The 16,285-nt window shown below is 44.7% G+C and overlaps 1 long non-coding RNA gene across 2 annotated transcripts in view; it reads left to right on the forward strand.

Annotated features, from left to right (window-relative positions):
• The first annotated feature begins 340 nt into the window (after positions 1-340).
• LOC123743401 (uncharacterized) overlaps positions 341-16,285 on the forward strand; it is a 40,910-nt gene continuing 24,965 nt past the window's right edge. For both annotated transcript variants that reach the window (XR_006770171.1, XR_006770170.1), the window contains exons 1-3: positions 341-5,043; positions 5,247-5,344; positions 16,101-16,224. This is a non-coding gene — a long non-coding RNA (uncharacterized lncRNA). The remainder of the gene's footprint in view (positions 5,044-5,246; positions 5,345-16,100; positions 16,225-16,285) is intronic.

The raw sequence follows: 16,285 nt of genomic DNA on the forward strand, positions 1-16,285 counted from the left end.
TGTGTGTAAGTTTACAATGCAAACAATTTAGAATTATTGTTTCTTATAAAAACAAGAAGCAATCCAGTCATTCTTTCCTCAACTCTTAGCTAAGAGGCGACTCCGGGATGCTGGCCTTCTAGGCAGAGTAAAGGAACAGCCGTATCTCAGACTGGCCAATAAAAATAAAAGATTAAGATGGTAAAAAAAAAAACAGACACTGGACAGAGGAACTCTGCCTAGAAGGCCAGCATCCCAGGGTCGCCTCTTCACTATTGACGTTAAGACTGGTGTTTTGCGGGTACTATTTAATGAAGCTGCCAGTTGAAGACTTGAGGTATCTGTTTCTCAAACCAGACACTCTAATGTACTTGTCCTCTTGCTCAGTTGTGCACTGGGGCCTCCCACTCCTTTTTCTATTCTGGTTAGAGCCAGCTTGCGCTGTTCTGTAAAGGGAGTAGTACAGTATACTTCCATACATAAAAAAAAAAAGTACCAGTAATCTTCAGATGAGGCTTGTAGGCATCCTAGAGTAAAACGGAGAAGACCATCGTGCGCATGAGTCTCATCTTTCCACAGAGGGTAGTTTGTAGGCCAAATCGTTCGGATGCTACATACGATTTTGTGAGATGTCTCATGGTCTGACAAACACCGTTCTAGCTCTGCCTCCTTTCACCACAGAGGGTGATATCGCCGATTTTTTTTAATTTTTTTTAAATTTATTTTATTATTATTTTTTTAATTATGTTAATTCAGTGGGTGTAGAAAGTCACCACCCCCTTTCAAAATGTTCACCTTTTGTTGCCTTACAGCCTGAAATGAAAACACATAAAATTAGACTTTTTACTGCTTTATTTACACACAGTAAACCCCAATATCCAAGTGAATAAAAAAAAAAAAAAATGAGATCAATTGTAGTGACTTGGATTAGTTCAGAATAAAAGCAGTTGTTCATAGAGGCGTAGTAGTGCAATTCAAAGCAAAGAATCCACTACGGGTGGAAAGGTACTTTCAAAGGATCTACGAGATAAAGTTGTGGAAAGGCACAAATCAGGGGATGGATATAAAACAATTTAAAAGGCTTTGTCTATCTATTGGAGCGCAGTTAAGACCATTATTGAGAAGTGGAAGGCGTATGACACCACCCAGACCCTGCATAGATCAGGCCGTCCCTCCAAACTGGATGACCGGGCAAGGAGGAGACTGATCAGAGACTTGTTGGCTTGTTGTCCTGTTCACAAAAAAATCTAAACCTGTTCGCTTTTTCATTATGGGGTTTTGTGTGTAGGTTGTCTAGTCCTGTGGGTGCGCTCAACGTCAATTTTCCTGTGGTCCATCTTCAGTTTCTCAGTGATCATTTCCCTCACTTTGTCCTCAGACTCCGTCCAGGTCTTAATTCCGTCCAGGTCTGCAATTCCAACCACGACAATGTTGCCCTGCCTTGATTGTTCCTCTAGATAATCCGATTTTTCCTTCATTGTTATCATGGGTTCACATACAGAACTAATGTCCTCTCCCAGTGCCTTACAGATTGTCATCTTGCTTTTTTCCTGTTTTTAAAGTCATCAAGCTGAACCTGGGAGAACTGCGAACTGTGCTTAAGGTCCTGGACCTCTCTGGTCAGATCATCATTTTATTAGTTGACTCCACCAGTGTTTGGACACTACACTTGAAACAATTTTATTGTTGTAACAGCTGCTTGTACAACTCTTTTTGTTTGTTTAAAAGATCCTTCACCTGTGATGGAGTGACACCACTGTCCTCAACCGTACTCCTACTGGCTTTAGTCTTTTTTTTTTAATGGTAGCTCTTTCTCTCGCTGTCTTTCCTTTTCTCTCTTTCTCTCTCTCTCTCTCTCTTCTCTATGTGGTAGTGTTTAAATGTCAGTGCGACGGATTCAGTCCAGTTCTGTGTTTTGTGGAGTGGTTCTGGTCTTTCCTGGACAGACAAACGCTTTCTAACCTACCACAGAGATGGCACGCTCAGTCAATGCTACTACGCGCGTGAGTTTGTTTTATTTATGACGGCGCAAGACATCTTTCCAACACGCGTGCCGTCAACCTCCCGTGGCCTTCGCCAGCACACTCCTTTTCCATGGTGACGTGGCAGATGTTTCTGCACCGTAGCAATGGTAATGATTAGTCACGGCGGCTGGCCGATGGTATTTAATCCTTCATATTCACGGCACTGCCTGGGCTTCAGATGGTAGACAGATACAGTAAACGGAGCCAGGAGATAAAGCATTTTTACCCTGGGGGGCATTCTGGGATATGTCTCCTCCATCTTAAGAGGGGTTGTGTGTGTGATAGACCACTAGTGAGCTGGTGTGAATCCAAGGTCCTCCATGTTTTCACAGCTGTAGTGTTTGTTTGGCCTGGCCTGGAATAGATGGACAGTTTGGTCTACAGTGGAGACTTCAGTCTTGCTTCTGGACATTTGGAGAGGCCAATTTGTTCTAAGCTAGACTAGAGAAATTAGCTTTAAGATGGGGGGCAGTGTCTTACTGAGGCTCAACTAGGTGCTGTGACTCTCCCTCTCTTTCTCATGCGTTCTCGCTCTCTCTCAGCATTTTAGGATTGTTGATAGTATCTGTTATTGTGTGGGTCATGTTTCCCAAACACATTTATAAAAGGAACAGGAACAAAGGTGAGGGGGAAGCTGTGGTTCTCAACTGGTTTTGCCTCAGGACCCAAATTTGAACCAGGTTGTCTCAGTCGTGACCCAATTTTCACATCGCCAAAATGCAATCTGGAAAACTATTTTTAATGTTATAGTAAATGTAACAATTATATACCAAGGCAACAACATTCCCACCTTTTTTTCATTGTCAATCATTTTGCCCATATTCTTGATGAAGAATGTTAATAAGCTCACTGTTTTGAACCCACAAAATAAACCACTTAAAAAAATAAAATACTGTAGCTCTGCTAATAGCTTTATGTTGAAAATAACGGGATTGAGGAAATGTAGTTCAGAGATAAAAATTATTGAATCACTTTCTACCTGGTTTAGTCATTTTAAATTCATACTGGGGTATTTTTCGTCATCAAAACAATGATTTGTTTATTTTTTTTCATTTTTTTTCCCTCACACGCAACCAATTCAAAACCTCCTGTCGCGAGCCACCAGTTGAGAATCGTTGGCGTAAACTGTCAAACTCAAGCGTCGCATCCTCTTAAAGGACAACTCCGCCACTTTTCAACCTCATTCATTATCTCGAGCACCAAACCAGTGTCTACGTATGTGAAAATGGCACGTTTCTATGATCTGAGGTTATTAAGATAAGAAGGTTCTAAAAAAATGCTTATATGTAACTCACAGGGTAGGATTAAAAGTAATACAAAAAATAGATTTTTCAAAACATGCAACGAGTTTCTAGCCAGAGGGAGGCTATTTCTTTGCTCTCCACATCACCGTGTATCTCATAGTGTTTGAAAATGTAATTGGTTAGACATTTTTTTTGCTATATTTTTTTTCCGACAAAACATAGAAATGCGTTAATTTCACATATGTAGACACCGGTTTGGTGCTCGAGATAATGAATGTGAGGTTGAAAAGTGCTGGAGTTGCCCTTTTGAGTAGTACATACATACTCCATGAACTTAAAAAAAAAAGTAGACCCAACCCTGGGGTGACAAACCCAACAAGTTCAGGCCCCATCAACCCATCTGACCCTATTGCCCCAACCTTTGGGCTTACCCACCTGCACCCTACTGTATTGCAGTGCATTACCAATTTAACCACTGCAGTACCAACCCAATGACTGTTCCATCGGACCCACTCAGTAACAACCCTGAGTCTAGAGTGCAACCTGAGGACAGAGCTGACCTCACTGCAGTAAAACCCTAGTGAAAGTTACTCAGGGAGGGCAGTGACCAAACCGCTGTGCGGTGCTGAGCTGGGCTGTGGCATGTGGAAGAGAGGGGGGGCAGTTATTTAAGGTGTAAGGCATTTGTGTAATCGTTAAAGTTCCACTCGGGTTCCTGGTTGATGGGGGAACTTAATTTAGACAGGACACTTCCTGTTTGCAATGCACCCATTTCCCAGAAAAGCGTCCGTGAACGGAGACGCTGTTTCCCAAAGTCCTAATTACATAGGGCTGTGTCAGTGACCCAAATAGCAGCTTTTCCTCCTGACAACTGGGTTGGCTGCCGGGCCTCGCGGCCTGGCGTTGTGGCGGGTTTAAGAGCCTTAAGGAGGGAAAGCTGCTGCTGATGCTACTACTGCTACTGTTGTTGTTGTTGATCTGATGCCATTGACTGGAACCCCAGGGGGATTATGTAACGGGCTAAGAAGAGAGCAGGGCAATCAAGGGAGTAAGACATTAGAAAATACTCAACATTGACCTTGTGAATGTGGAATATACAATGTTAACCGCAGGACAACTTAAGTAAGGGTCAAGATTCAGGGACAGTGCAGACCAGGAAAAGTCCATAGGTGCTGTAGTGTAGAAGTCAAACCATTCGTGCATCCATCCCAGAGAAAGAGCGGAATACATACTATTCATTAAATTAAACTAGGATGGTGAAATATGTGTCAAACTTAGCATATTACAGTGAGACGTGACATTTGAAATGTATTACTTGAAAAAACAAAAACGATTTAAAATCATGTTGGCCTGGGGTGATGGGTGGCGGTAGGTTGTTGGTGAGTGTTATTTTGTAGTGTGTGTGTCTGCTTTATAAATATGTGACAAGGAGAGCAGACTGGAGTCCTTATTCAGGGCAGTGCTGAAAGATGCCTGTCCAAATCTCCGCCTTTTTACAGGGGATAAGTCCAGCCAGGTTGTGTGATGAAACTCAAGAGGGTATGTGGAACTCTCAAAGTATTCCATTCTCACTCCCACAGATCTATGTCCCTCCCTGTGCCCCCTGTGCCACCCCAGCCTGGCACGGCGCCTGGGCCCAGCCTGTGGTAGTGATGCCACAGTGTAATGACAGAGCACAAAGGCCTCAGCCAGCTCCACCCTGCTCTACCTCACCTGGAACACCCCCACATGTTGACTAACTACAGAAACACACGTGGGCTGTGTTGATGTTCTAGAAGTTAATTACATCACCACATGTAATCATATATAGTAACTAATTACTGACAATGAACCCGATTTAATGATATTGAAATCTGTCAATCATTACTATAACTTTTGTATGCTTGTTTACCTACCCACTTGTAACTCATCCAGAGGAATTTGACCGTGTTATGTTCCCATACCCCCGTCCCTCTCTTTTTGTCTCCCTCTCTTTCTGTACCCCTCTCACCTATTTCAGTTGGAGTGGGTCAGTCAGCAGCTCCTCCAGTCTCGTCACCGAGAGGCCTTTAAGCTGGCCTACGTGGGCTTTGTACATCTCACCGACATGCTGTGCTGGTGAGTGAGCGAGAGGACGTGTGTGTACGTGCACACGCGCTCTATCCACATCAGTACCAAAGCGCACACTTGGGAGGCGCAGGCGGCAGCTAGGGAGAAATGTGCTGTTTTGTTTTACAAGGGGCAGTGGACCAAGCTGGCCAGATCAAGCAATCCACTGTGGAGGATGGGTGAAGGGCAAGGCGCGCACACACACACACACACCCACACACACACACTGCCATCTCCCAGAGCCCAGTGGAACATACCACCCCAGAAACAAAACTGAGCTTCAAAAGGCGGGCAGTTAAGCACCCCACAATCAACACCCTATAACCCAGCTCCGTGCATACCATCAGGACTGCTGTTTCCACCCCAACGCTCTCCCTCCAAACACAGGCCCAACACACACACACACACACACATGCACACGTACACACTCCCTAGTTCCGACACTAACCCACAAGAACATTGCCCTCATCAAATCATTCAGGCATTTTGATTATTTCTCTATTCAGCATATGTATGCATACGCTTCTCCAAAGCTTTTCAGGTTCAGTGCCTCGCTCTATGGCACAAAATCAGTTTCCTTGACCTGTTAGGGATAGGCCCCTTTCTTCTCCATTTCCTGCCTGAATGATGTGCCCAAAGTAAACTGCCTGTAGCTCAGGCCCTGAAGCCAGGATATGCATATAATTGGTACCATTGGAAAGAAAACACGTTGAAGTTTGTTAAAATGATAACTTAATGTAGGAGAATACAACAAAATAGATCTGGTAGGAAAAAATTAGATTAACAAGAGTTTAAACTTTCAGCCAATCTAAGACGCATACAGTTGAAGTCGGAAGTTTATATACACCTTAGCCAAATACATTTAAACTCAGTTTTTCACAATTCCTGACATTTAATCCTAGTAAACATTCCCTGTCTTAGGTCAGTTAGGATCACCACTTTATTTTAAGAATGTGAAATAATAGAGTAATAGAGAAGGCTTGATTGATTTCTTTCTTTCATCACATTCCCAGTGGGTCAGAAGTTTACATACACTCAATTAGTATTTGGTAGCATTGCCTTTAAATTGTTTAACTTGGGTCAAACATTGTGGGTAGCCTTCCACAAGCTTCCCACAATAAGTTGGGTGAATTTGGCCCATTCCTCCTGACAGAGCTAGTGTAACTGAATCAGGTTTGTAGGCCTCCTTGCTCGCATATGCTTTTCAGTTCTGCCCACAAATCTTCTATAGGATTTAGGTCAGGGCTTTGTGATGGCCACTCCAATACCTTGACTTTGTTACCCTTAAGCCATTTTGTCACAACTTTGGAAGTATGCATGGGGTCATTGTCCATTTGGAAGACCCATTTGCGACCAAGCTTTAACTTCCTGACTGATGTCTTGAGATGTTGCTTCAATATATCCACATAATTTTCAGTCCTCATGATGCCATCTATTTTGTGAAGTGCACCAGTCCCTCCTGTAGCAAAGCACCCCCACAACATGATGCTGCCACCCCCGTGCTTCACGGTTGGGATGGTGTTCTTCGGCTTGCAAGCCTCCCCCTTTTTCCTCCAAATATAACGATGGTCATTATGGCCAAACGGTTCTATTTTTATTTCATCAGACCAGAGGACATTATTTCAAAAAGTACAATCTTTGTCCCCGTATGCAGTTGCAAACCGTAGTCTGGCTTTTTTATGGCCGTTTTGGAGCAGTGGCTTCTTTCTTGCTGAGCGGCCTTTCAGGTTATGTCGATATAGGACTCGTTTTACTGTGGATTTAGATACTTTTGTATCAGTTTCCTCCAGCATCTTCACAAGGTCCTTTGCTGTTGTTCTGGGATTGATTTGTACTTTTTGCACCAAATTACGTTCATCTCTAGGAGACAGAACGCATCTCCTTCCTGAGTGGTATGACAGCTGCGTGGTCCCATGGTGTTTATACTTGCGTACTATTGTTTGTACAGATGAACGTGGTACCTTCAGGCATTTGGAAATTGCTCCCAAGGATGAACCAGACTTGTGGAGGTCTACAATTTATTTCCCTGAGTTCTTGGCTGATTTATTTTGATTTTCCCATGATGTCAAGCAAAGAGGCACTGAGTTTGAAGGTAGGCCTTGAAATACATCCACAGGTACACCTCCAATTGACTCAAATGATGTCAATTAGCCTATCGGAAGCTTCTAAAGCCATGACATCATGGCACAGTCAATTTACTGTATGTAAACTTCTGACCCACTGGAATTGTGATTAAGTGAAATAATCTGTCTGTAAAAACAATTGTTGGAAAAATGACTTGTGTCATGCACAAAGTAGATGTCCTAACCGACTTTCCAAAAGTATAGTTTGTTAACAAGAAATTTGTGGAGTGGTTGAAAAACAAAACAAGTTTTAATGACTCCAACCTAAGTGTATGTAAACTTCTGACTTCAACTGTATATGTACCTAAATGTTTAAAATCCATAATATTTATGATTATTTATTTGAATTACGCGCCCTCCAGTTTCACCGGAAGTTGTCCCGCTAGCGGGATAACTATCCCAAATAAGTTTTAATTAACAGACATGAGAACTGGTTTGGGAGCAGTTTAAGGAACAGAGTAAGGTTGTCGTATTGCTAAATTTGTCTGGAACACGAATTACACGACTACTGTTGAGGATTTAAACTCTGTCAACAACAACAACGTAGCCAGTGTTACATTTTTTTGTGAGTAGACGTGTTTGTGTGGGTGTATTATCCAGCTTACTGCCACGTACTGGTAACTGCCAAAATAAAGGAAACACCAACATAAAGTTTTTTAATAGGGCGTTGGGCCACCTCGAGCCAGAGCAGCTTCAATCTAGCTTAGCATAGATTCAAGTGTCTGGAACTCTATTGGAGGGATGAGACCTCATTCTTCCACGAGAATTTTCATAATTTGAAGTTTTGTTGATGGTGGTGGAAAACACTGTCTCAGGCGCCGCTCCAGATTCTTCCATAAGTGTTCAATTGGGTTGAGATCTGGTGACTGAGACAGCCATGGCATTTAACATCATTTCAATGCTCATCAAACCATTCAGTGACCACTTGTGCTCTGTGGATGGGGGCATTGTCATCCTATGGGGGGCATAGCCATGGTAGCCAAAATAATGGCCTGCACAGCATTTTTTTATACATGACCCTAAGCATGATGGGATGTTAATTGCTTAATTAACTCAGGAACCACACTTGTGGAATCGCATGCGTTCAATATATTTTGTATCCCCATTTACTCAAATGTTTCCATTATTTTGGCAGTTACACACAAATAATATGTTGTAAATATACATGTATGTATTCATAAATGTTTTTGACGTCACTACTCACTGTTCAGCCTTGGCTAGTCAGGAGCCTCTCATGAGTGTGACCTCTGAACCCTATGTGTGTGTATTTTTGGAGCGGAAGCCGGACCCTGCAGCAGCTGCCTGCTCGCTGGCTCACGGAGGTCCTACGGCAGGTCAAGTCCAGTGACCGCTCCTCCAAACTGTGTGCCACGCACTGCAGCGCAGGCATCCTATTCTTCATCCATGTGTGTCTGTGTGTGTTTATGTTTGGAGAGGAAGTTCTTGGCATGCCTTTAGAACAGTCATGCTGGAAGAACACCATGTATCGCCATCCTTCTCTCTCTAGTAAATACTATATTAGAGAGATGGGAGGGAAACATTAGGGAGATAATGAGGTAGAGGGTGAGGTAGTAGGGTCTGAGAGGTAGCAAGGTAATAGAGAGATTTTAGGAGAGAAAGAGAAGAGAAGAGAGGAGGCTGATCTCCACACCTTGGCAGACTTGTGCATTCCATTGCTGCGGTGAAATACAAAAATCAAATAAAATTGTATTAGTCACATGCACCGAATACAACCTTACAGTGAAATGCTTACTTACGAGCCCCAAACCAACAATGCAGTTGAACAAAATACAGATAAGAAATAAAAGTAACTAAAGAGCAGCAGTAAAATAACAATAGCGAGACTACATACAGGGAGGTACCGGTTAGTTGAAGTAATGTGTACATGTAGGTAGAGTTATTAAAGTGACTATGCATGGATAACAGAGAGTAGCAGCGGTGTAAGGGGGGGGGTAGATGTTCAGGAGTCTTATGGCTTGGGGGTAGAAGCTTCTTGGACCTAGACTTGGTGCTCCGGTACCACTTGACATGCGGTAGCAGTCTATAACTAGGGTGGCTGGAGTCTTTGACCATTTTTAGGGCCTTTCTCTGACACCGCCTCGTATAGACGTCGTGGATGGCAGGAAGCTTGGGCCCAGGAATGTACTGGGCCGTTCTCACTACCCTCTGTAGTGCCTTGCGGTCGGCTGCTGAGCAGTTGCCATACCAGGAAGTGATGCAACCAGTCAGGATGCTCTCGATGGTGCAGCTGTAGAACCTTTTGAGGATCTGAGGACCCATGCCAAATCTTTTCAGTCTCCTGAGGGGAAATAGGTTTTGTCATGCCCTCTTCATAACTGTCTTGGTGTGCTTGGACCATGTTAGTTTGTTGGTGATGTGGACACCAAGAAACTTGAAGCTCTCAACCTGCTCCACTGCAGCCCCGTCGATAAGAATGGGGGCATGCTCTGTCCTCTTTTTCCTGTAGTCCACAATCATCTCCTTTGTCTTGATCACGTTGAGGGAGAGGCTGTCTCGTTGTTGTTGGTGATCAGGCCTACCACTGTTGTGTCATCGGCAAACTTAATGATGGTGTTGGAGTCATGCCTGGCCGTTCAGTCATTAATGAACAGGGAGTACAGGAGGGGACTGTGCACGCGCCCTTGTGTTGAAGATCAGTGTTCCGGATGTTTTGTTACCTACCCTTACCACCTGGGGGCGGCCTGTCAGGAAATCCAGGATCCAGTTGCAGAGGGATGTGCTTAGTCCCAGGGTCCTTAGCTTAGTGATGGGCTTTGTGGGCACTATGGTGTTGAATGCTGAGCTGTAGTCAATGAATAGCATTCTCACATAGGTGTTCCTTTTGTCCAGGTGGGAAAGGGCAGTGTGGGGTGCAATAGAGATTGCATCATCTGTGGATCTGTTGGGGGCGGTATGCAAATTGGAGTGGGTCTAGGGTTTCTGGGATAATGGTGTTGATGTGAGCCATGACCAGCCTTTCAAAGCACTTCATGGCTACAGACGTGAGTGCTATGGGTCAGTAGTCATTTAGGCAGGTTACCTTAGTGTGCTTGGGCACAGGCACTATGGTGGTCTGCTTAAAACATGTTGCTATTACAGACTCAGACAGGGAGAGGTTGAAAATATTAGTGAAGACACTTGCCAGTTGGTCAGCGCATGCTCGCAGTACACGTCCAGGTAATCCGTCTGGCCCTGTGTCCTTGTGAATGTTGACCTGTTTAAAGGTCTTACTCACATTGGCTGTGGAGAGTGTGATCACACAGTCTTCTGGAACAGCTGGTGCTCTCATGCATGTTTCAGTGTTATTTGCCTCTAAGCGAGCATAGAAGTAGTTTAGTTCATCTGGTAGGCTTGTGTCACTGGGCAGCTCTCGGCTGTGCTTCCCTTTGTAGTTTGTAATGGTTTGCAAGCCCTGCCACATCCGACGAGCGTCAAAGCCGGTGTAGTACAATTCAATCTTAGTCCTGTATTGACGCTTTGCCTGTTTGATGGTTCGTCCGAGGGCATAGCGGGAATTCTTATAAGCTTCCGGCTAAGAGTCCCGCTCCTTGAAAGTGGCAGCTGCAGCCTTTAGCTCAGTGCAAATGTTTCCTGTAATCCATGGCTTCTGGTTGGGGCATGTACATACGGTCACTATGGGGATGACGTCATCAATGCGCTTATTGATGAAGCCAATGACTGATGTGGTGTACTCCTCGATGCCATCAGAAGGATCCCTGAACATATTCCAGTCTGTGCTAGCAAAACATTCCAGTAGCTTAGCATCTGCTTCATCTGACTGCTTTTTTTATTGATCTAGTCACTGGTGCTTCCTGATTTAATTTTTGCTTGTAAGCAGGAATCAAGAGGGATAGAATTATGGTCAGATTTGCCAAATGGATGGCGGGGGAGAGCTTTGTATGCGTCTCTGTGTGTGGAGTAAAGGTGGCCCAGAGTTATTTATTTATTTATTTATTTTTTCCCCCTCTGGTTGAACATTTAACATGCTGATAGAAATTTGGTAAAACAGATTTAATTTTGCCTGCATTTAAGTCCCCGGCTACTAGGAGCGCTGCCTCTCGGTGAGCATTTTCTAGTTTGCTTATGGCGGAATACAGCTCATTCAATGCTGTCTTAGTGCCAGCATCGGTCTGTGGTGGTATGTAAACTGCTACGAAAAATACAGATAAACTCTCTAAGTAGATGGTGTGGTCTACACTTATCATGAGATTCTCTACCTCAGGCGAGCAATAGCTCGAGACTTCCTTAGATATCGTGCACCAGCTGTTATTTACAAAAATACATAGTCCGCCGCCCCTTGTGTTACCAGACGCCGCTCTTCTATCCTGCCGGTGCAGCGTATAACCAGCCCAGCTGTATGTTGATAATGTCGTCGTTCAGCCACGACTCCGTGACGCATAAGATATTACAGTTTTGAATGTCCCGTTGTTAGTTTAGTCTTCCATGTAGGTCATCGATTTTATTCACCAAAGATTGCATGTTTGCTAGTAGAATGGAAGGAAGTGGGGGTTTATTCGATCGCCTACGAATTCTCAGAAGGCAGCCCGCCCTCTGGCCCCTTCTCCGCCTCCTCTTCACACAAATCACTGGGATCTGGGCCCGTTCTCGAGAAAGCTGTATATCATTTGCGTCGGACTCGTTAAAGGATGATAAGGATTCTGCCAGTCCGTGGTGAGTAATCGCAGTCCTGATGTCCAGAAGTTATTTTCGGTCATAAGAGACGGTAGCGGCAACATATGTACAAAATAAGTAAAACAATTTTTTTACAAACAATGCAAATAAACGAACAAAAAAACACAATCGGTTGGGCACACGTAAAATGTCAGCCTTCTTCTCCGGCGCCATTTAAAGATAGGAAAGAGCTGGCTGGTGGGCTGCTGGTCTCCTACTGGCCTGGCTCTGAACTGGGATAGACATCACAGGAACCAGCCTGAACCCCCTTGCCTACCCCCAGGCCAGACACACAGCTGTCTCTCATCAGCACCCACAGCCAGCCAGCACACTGGCCAGCCGGTGCATGCTGCTGATGTCACCACGGCAGAAGAGTTTATACAAAGGCTTGTGTTACGTAATGACAGTGTAGTGGCAGTTTTCCAATTGTAATCTGTCCCGTTGTGTCTTTACTGTTTTATGTATTATTCTATAATGGTGTGTTTACGCAGGCACCCCAATTATGATCCTTTGCCCAATTATGGGCAAAAGCGCTGATCTGATTGGTCAAAAAACCAATTAATGGTAAAAAAAAAGATCAGAATTGGTCTGCCTGTGTAAACAAGGCCTAAGTGACTTATTTTCCTTGTCTCTTCTCCCTCTTCTGCACTAATGGCAACATTGTACAGAATAAGGGGAGAACTACTGTCTGCCTCAGTGAAGCCACTGAAGTTCAAGGCCGACCGCGGTACTGCAGGCATTGTTAGCAAAAAACAGAATCCCCCATTATAGTGAATGGAAAAATTGAAATCTTCTAATACACCAGACATATGTCCTTGAACCGATTTTATTTTAAAATAGCACACAGAAGAAGTTATAGGGATAATTTAGTTGCTAATGGCAGCCTGCAGTACCCCGGTCGGCCTTCAATTTTAGTTACTCAATGAGAGGGGGAAGCACTGAGCTTGCCTACAACGTCACTTCTTGGGGTAGCTCAAACTGCGCATGTTATGTCTCCATGAGATGCCATCTTAGCCGACTGTATTTGGCTTAAATGCGCTATTGAGTCTTCATAAATGGTGTTACGTGATCAATGGCTTTGTCATATATATATATATATATACTGCTCAAAAAAATAAAGGGAACACTTAAACAACACAACTCCAAGTCAATCACACTTCTGTGAAATCAAACTGTCCACTTAGGAAGCAACACTGATTGACAATACATTTGACATGCTGTTGTGCAAATGGAATAGACAACAGGTGGAAATTATAGGCAATTAGCAAGACACCCCCAAAAAAGGAGTGGTTCTGCAGGTGGTGACCACAGACCACTTCTCAGTTCCTATGCTTCCTGGCTGATGTTTTGGTCACTTTTGAATGCTGGCGGTGCTTTCACTCTAGTGGTAGCATGAGACGGAGTCTACAACCCACACAAGTGGCTCAGGTAGTGCAGCTCATCCAGGATGGCACATCAATGCGAGCTGTGGCAAGAAGGTTTACAGTGTCTGTCAGCGTAGTGTCCAGAGCATGGAGGCGCTACCAGGAGACAGGCCAGTACATCAGGAGATGTGGAGGAGGCTGTAGGAGGGCAACAACCCAGCAGCAGGACCGCTACCTCCGCCTTTGTGCAAGGAGGAGCACTGCCAGAGCCCTGCAAAATGACCTCCAGCAGGCCACAAATGTGCATGTGTCTGCTCAAATGGTCAGAAACAGACTACATGAGGGTGGTATGAGGGAACAACGTCCGAAGGTGGGGGTTGTGCTTACAGCCCAACACCGTGCAGGACGTTTGGCATTTGCCAGAGAACACCAAGATTGGCAAATTCGCCACTGGCACCCTGTGCTCTTCACTGATGAAAGCAGGTTCACACTGAGCACATGTGACAGACGTGACAGAGTCTGGAGACGCCGTGGAGAACGTTCTGCTGCCTGCAACATCCTCCAGCATGACCGGTTTGGCGGTGGGTCAGTCATGGTGTGGGGTGGCATTTCTTTGGGGGGCCGCACAGCCCTCCATGTGCTCGCCAGAGGTAGCCTGACTGCCATTAGGTACCGAGATGAGATCCTCAGACCCCTTGTGAGACCATATGCTGGTGCGGTTGGCCCTGGGTTCCTCCTAATGCAAGACAATGCTAGACCTCATGTGGCTGGAGTGTGTCAGCAGTTCCTGCAAGAGGAAGGCATTGATGCTATGGACTGGCCTGCCCGTTCCCCAGACCTGAATCCAATTAAGCACATCTGGGACATCATGTCTCGCTCCATCCACCAACGCCACGTTGCACCACAGACTGTCCAGGAGTTGGCGGATGCTTTAGTCCAGGTCTGGGAGGAGATCCCTCAGGAGACCATCCGCCACCTCATCAGGAGCATGCCCAGGCGTTGTAGGGAGGTCATACAGGCACATGGAGGCCACACACACTACTGAGCCTCATTTTGACTTGTTTTAAGGACATTACATCAAAGTTGGATCAGCCTGTAGTGTGGTTTTCCACTTTAATTTTGAGTGTGACTCCAAATCCAGACCTCCATGGGTTGATAAATTGGATTATTGATTCTTTTTGTGTGATTTTGTTGTCAGCACATTCAACTATGTAAAGAAAAAAGTATTTAATAAGATTATTTCATTTATTCAGATCTAGGATGTGTTATTTTAGTGTTCCCTTTATTTATATATATATATAAAATTGGCCACGCTCAAGGTCCTAAACGATATCATAACTGCCATCGATAAGAGACAATACTGTCATCGCTCCCATCAATCTATGAAATAACACGTGAATCATGTAGTAACCAAAAAAGTGTTACTACATTTTGTATTTGATATTTCATCAACCTGGCCAAGGCTTTCAACTCTGTTAATCAACCTCCAACTGCTCCTAAATGCAAGTAAAACTAAATGCATGCTCTTCAACCGATCGCTACCTGCCCGCCCGTCCAGCATCACTACTCTGGACGGTTCTGACTTAGAATATGTGGACAACTACAAATACCTAGGTGTCAGGCTAGACTGTAAACTCTCCTTCCAGACACATTAAGCATCTCCAATCCAAAATTAAATCTAGAATCGGCTTCCTTTTTCGCAACAAAGCATCCTTCACTCATGCTGCCAAACATACCCTTGTAAAACTGACCATCCTACCGATCCTTGACTTCGGCGATGTCATTTACAAAATAGCCAGCAACACTCTACTCAGCAAATTGGATGCAGTCTATCACAGTGCCATCCGTTTTGTCACCAAAGCTCCATATACTACCCACCACGGCGACCTGTATGCTCTCGTTGTCTGGCCATCACTTCATATTCGTTGCCAAACCCACTGGCTCCAGGTCATCTATAAGTCTTTGCTAGGTAAAGCCCCGCCTTATCTCAGCTCACTGGTCACCATAGCAGCACCCACCCGTAGCACGCGCTCCAGCAGGGCAAATTTCACTGGTCACCCCCAAATCCAATTCCTCCTTTGGCCGCCTCTCCTTCCAGTTCTCTGCTGCCAATGACTGGAACGAACTGCAAAAATAACTGAAGCTGGAGACTCATATCTCCCTCACTAGCTTTAGGCACCAGCTGTCAGAGCAGCTCACAGATTATTATTTCGCCACTATGGCCTATTTATTGCCTTACCTCCCTTATCCTACCTCATTTGCACACACTGTCTACAGACTTTTTGTATTGTCTTGTTTATTCCATGTGTAACTCTGTGTTTGTGCCGCACTGCTTTGCTTTATCTTGACCAGGTCGCAGTTGTAAATGAGAACTTGTTCTCAACTAGCCTACCTGGTTAAATAAAGGTGAAATAAAGTAAATCAATATGTATATGTGTGTCATTTGGTAGAGGTCAACCAGTGGGCTGCTATTCACCTATCCAGTTCTAGATTAGTGCTGCAGATGAAGGAAAGGACACTTTTTAGAGTCTAGACTATTGACATGCTGGCGGATGCAGCAGCTGTGTTCTGTCTGCGCTCACTGTACCTGTCATGTCTCCTGTCCAGGCCCTGTTGTCATCTGAGCCGAAGTCATCCAGCTGCAGCTTGCTGAAGATGACCATGTGAGAGCTGACGGATCTGGCCATGCCTTCTCCTGACAGAGCCACCGACCAGACCACTGTCCCTTAGGGTACTCAACACTACTACTTAACACAGTCACCTGAGGCAACACTTACTGGACGGATCACACG

Source organism: Salmo salar, chromosome ssa01 (assembly GCF_905237065.1).
Source record: "Salmo salar chromosome ssa01, Ssal_v3.1, whole genome shotgun sequence".
NCBI classification, from domain to species: Eukaryota; Metazoa; Chordata; class Actinopteri; order Salmoniformes; family Salmonidae; genus Salmo; species Salmo salar.